The following is a 4,823-nucleotide window of genomic DNA, read 5'->3' as shown; positions in this document are numbered from 1 at the left end:
AAGGAGAAAAATAATATGATCAGGATTATAATTTAGTAAGATGACTCTAGCAGCAATTCAGAGAATGGGTTGGAGGAAGCAATGGTAGAGGCAAAGGAAAGTTGCAAAGCGTTGCAGCTGTTGAGGCAAGACATGTTAATGATCTATGCTGGTTAGAGTAACCAGCATAGAGTGGAGATGGGGAGAACTGGACAATCTAGACACATTAAAAAGCTAGAATCAATAGGTCTTGATGATTGATAGGATGTAAGTAAAAGATTATCAACCTCACAGTTTGCCCAGGACTAACAAGGTTCCCAAGACATGAGACTTCCAGTTTTAAAGGTAAGACAGCTCCAGGCAAGCCATTCAAGTTTTCATGAAACTATGGGGATTTCGTACTAACACCAAGAAAGCTCTAGGAAAATGGGGATGAATTGGTCACCCTAATGGAGGTTGAAGTTATGGGTGAGTGAGGGTGGCATCTAATTTCTGGCTAGGGAATGGAGGTACCAATCACTGAGATAGGCAAGGCAGGTGGGAAGAAAATGCTCAGTTTTATTTGGACATGTTGAGTTCAGGGGCTTATGGAACACCAAAGGAGAAATGTCTAGAAGACAGTTAGGTCCTTTTAAGATGCTGGTACCTGGCAGTTTCTCTTACATTGACCACCTAATAACCACCTAAGAGTCATACTGTAAGAAGCAACAACCTCTTCTCTTCCTCTCTGCCATCTGCTTGGCAGCCACAAAGCAGCAACCATGCATGAATGCATCTCCATCCATGTTGGCTGGGCTACTATCCAGATTGGCAATGTCTGCTGGGAGCTCTATTGCCTGGAACATGGCATTCAGCCCAATGGCCAGACGCCAAGAGACAAGACCATTGGGAGAGGAGATGACTCCTTCGACATCTTCTTCAGTGAGACAGGTTCTGGGAAGGATGTGCCCAGGGCAGTGTTTGTAGACCTGGAACCCATTGCCATTGATGAAGTTCTCACTGGCACCTACCGCCAGCTCTTCTACCCCGAGCAGCTAGTTCATCACAGGCAAGGAAGATGCTGCCAATAACTCTGCCGGAGAGCACTACACCATTGGCAGGGAGATCACTGACCTTGTCTTGAACCAAATTCAGAAACTGGCTGACCAGTGCACAGGTCTTCAGGGCTTCTTGGTTTTCCACAGCTTTGGAGGAGGAACTGGTTCCCAGCTCACCTCCCTGCTAATAGAATGTCTCTCTGTTGATTATGGCAAGAAGTCCAAGCTAGAGTTTTCCATTTACCCAGCCCTCCAGGTTTCCAGAGCTGTAGTTGAGCCCTATAACTTCACTCTCACCACCCACACCACCCTGGGGCATTCTGTGCCTTCACAGTAGACAATGAAGCCATTTATGACATCTGTCATAGAAACCTCAATATTGAACACCAACCTACACTAACCTAAAAAGGTTGGTAGGTCAAATTGTGTCCTCTATCACTGATTCTCTTAGATTCGATGGAGCCCTGAATGTTGATATGACAATTCCAGACCAACCTGGTGCCCTATCCCCACATTCACTTCTCTCTGACCACATGTGCCCCTGTCATCTCTGCTAAGAAAGCCTACCATGAAAAGCTTTCTGTAGCAGAGATCACCAGTGCATGCTTTGAGCCAGCAAACCAGATGGTGAAATGTGATCCTCGCTATGGTAAGTACATGTCTTGCTACCTGTTGTACCATGGTGACATGGTTTCCAAAGATGTCAGTGCTGCCATTGCCACCATCAAGACCAAGTGTGCCATCCAATTTATGGATTGGTACCCTACTGGCTTCAAAGTTGGCATTAATTACCAACCTCCTACTATGGTACCTGATGAAGACCTGGCCAAAGTACAGCAAGCTATGTGCATGTTGAGCAACACCACAGCCATTGCTGAAGTCTGGGCTTACCTAGACCACAGGTTTGACCTGATGTATGGAACACATGCCTTTGTTCACTGGTATATGGATGAGGGCATGAAGGAAGGAGAGGTTTTTGAGGCACATGATGACAAGGCTGCCCTTGAGAAGGATTATGAGGAAGTTGGTGTGGATTCTCTTGAAGGAGAGGGTAAAGAAGAAGGAGGAAAATGCTTTTTATTATGGGTACCTTAGCTCAAGTCTTCTGGGAAACACACCTGAAGTGAGGACTAAAATACTATTCTTCATGGAGCAACTGGGCAGCACAGTCAAAAAGCCAGTTCTTGGTTTCAGCTCAGGTCATGATCTCAAGATCATGGGGTTGAGTTCCATATTAGGCTCTGTATTCAGTGCAGAGTCTGCTTGAATTTCTCGTTCCCTTGTCTTCTGCCCCTTTCATTCATACCCTCTCTCTCCCTAAAATAAATAAATAAATCTAAAACAAAACAAAACACTGTTCTTCATTTGTAAGATGCAAGCCCAGCAAATGAGGGTAAGGAAAGGAGGAACAACGCAAGGAGAGACTCAAACCAATGTGATGAGCTGCACCAAAGCACTGACTGCCATCTTATAATGATCTGTGAAGAAACACAATAGAATGTTCAGCAGGTGTAACTGCAGGCCTTTTTGAAGGGCTGTACAAAGGAGATACACCTCAGAGTAGTCCACATGGGGTAGATGGGAGCATTGGGAATTTACTTTATCCTTTGCGACTCTTGAATCTCATTGGTCAGTATTTCTCCTATTAGAAACTTACTCCTCCACACTTTCAGGCTATGCCACCCAATCCCCTTGCAGTCATCAGGAAGTTGAATTCCATGCCCTGAGTATAGTTATTAATGCAATCTGAATATAGTCTTTAATGCAATCTGAATAAAACATTAAGCGTACCCTGGAACAGAGAGCTCAGTGTTTGGGCCATGGGAGCCATGCAGGCTCAAGTTTCCAACTCAGACTGCAGCCAGGGTGCAGCGATGGCAGTGGTGACAGACAACACAGTCCAGAGTCAAGCAATATCTTTATTTTTAAAAGTAATCACAAGAGTCTAAGAAGATGCCCAAAATTAGTTTCAAATTAGTAGACAAGATTCAACACATTTAAATGTCATTGGAATTGAATCAACAGAGAAGAAATTGAAGGTATAGGAGAGAAGGGATCTCATTGACAGAAAAAATAGGTAGAGATACAAATAATTTCACAGGAAAGGTGAAAAGTGATTGTAAATTCCTTACATAAACTCTCTTAAAATCCTTCAGTCCAGAAACATATTTATTTCATGCTCAAGTCTTGAGCTGGGCACCATGAGAAAATCTATACTGTAGCCCACTAACCTTGATCTAGCCTTCCTCTGCCTTTAGGAATCATATGATGCAAGTTAAAGCCTTGTGCTTTTGAGAGCAGAGACAGAGATATAATTTGGAATAAGCTATAATAATCAAATGGTATCAGTTGAATCACTATATTGCACACCTGATATAATATAACTAATGTAACATTGTGTGTTAACTATACTCCAATAAAAAATTCTTAAGATAAATAAAACCCCTGGTCCAGAACAGTTGGAACCCTTAGAGCTTTGGCAAAAGCAAACTTGAAACTTTTCTTGGGAATCTTCCCAGGACCAAGGACTCCCATGAAAAACAACACACAGGAAGAAGCAATCCATGTTGAATAAAAAAAAAAAAAAAAAAACCAAAAAACAGATTTTCAGAGTTTACATCCTTAAGAACCAGAGAAAAAGAAAACTCTGAGAGAAACTTTAAACATATTTAAAATGTTCAAAATGATAAAAGAATAAAATAGAGGAATAAAAGGACTATTTTTAAAAAACAGATGATAACACAAAATTTCTGGAAATGAAAAAATACAATCATTAAAATCAAACACATAATGGATGGGTTCAATTGTAGACACTGCTGAAGAGAAAACTGATGAATTAAAAGATGGAACCTAGGGATCCCTGGGTGGCGCAGCGGTTTGGTGCCTGCCTTTGGCCCAGGGCGTGATCCTGGAGACCCGGGATCGAATCCCACGTCGGGCTCCCGGTGCATGGAGCCTGCTTCTCCCTCTGCCTGTGTCTCTGCCTCATTCTCTCTCTCTCTGTGACTATCACAAATAAATAAAAATTAAAAAAAAAAATCTTTAAAAAAAAAAAAAGATGGAACCTAGAAAATCAGCCAAAATACAGCTTAGGGGAAAAAAATGGAATACATGAAAGCAGAATCAAAAGAAATCATGGATAGAATAAGAAGTTCCAACAAACAGTTCATAGGGATTTCAGAACATCGAGAATCAGAAAGATAGAATATTTGAAGACATAGTGGCAGAAAATGTTCTAGAACTGAAGAAAGATCCACGTATGAAGAATGGTGCCTCTCAGTCTTAGCTACCTGTCCTACCTATCTCTTGTTTGAGCTAGTGTTGCACTGATTTAACTTTGTGCAGGCACAACCTTATTACACCTTATCTCCTGCCCATGCTGCTCACTTCTCACTTGTTGCCCTAGGTGTTCTGTGTTGATATAACGGCAGAGATGCTGCAGTACCCATATACCCCCAATATGGTGTCAAAAGGAAGCTCTGGTAACACCACCAGACAGCAGTTTTTCTTCTAAAATTTAGGTTTTGTCTAGTATTCTCAATACATGGGCTAGGAATCATTGTTCCCATCACGGACCCTAGGGCTACCGTACCCATCTGATCATGTGAGGAAACATTTAACTATCCCAAGTGGTATTCATTTCATTTCATTCATCACAATAATTGCTACAAACCCTTCGATTCCACTTGAAACAATGGCAACCTGTGTTTGGACAATACTAGCTTCCTGATCTTTATCAGAAAAAAAGATGCCCTCATTGTCATTTGAGATTGTAATCGGTTGAAGGATTTCATACTACACTATGGG

At 41.9% G+C, this 4,823-nt stretch overlaps 1 pseudogene; it reads left to right on the top strand.

Moving 5' to 3' along the window:
- Positions 1-740: 740 nt before the first annotated feature.
- On the top strand, positions 741-4,530 carry LOC112679177 (tubulin alpha-1A chain-like; annotated as a pseudogene).
- The last annotated feature ends 293 nt before the right edge of the window (positions 4,531-4,823 follow it).

Source organism: Canis lupus, chromosome 6 (genome assembly GCF_003254725.2).
Source record: "Canis lupus dingo isolate Sandy chromosome 6, ASM325472v2, whole genome shotgun sequence".
In the NCBI taxonomy this organism is placed as follows: domain Eukaryota; kingdom Metazoa; phylum Chordata; class Mammalia; order Carnivora; family Canidae; genus Canis; species Canis lupus.
This window is presented reverse-complemented; position numbering and strand designations above follow the sequence as displayed.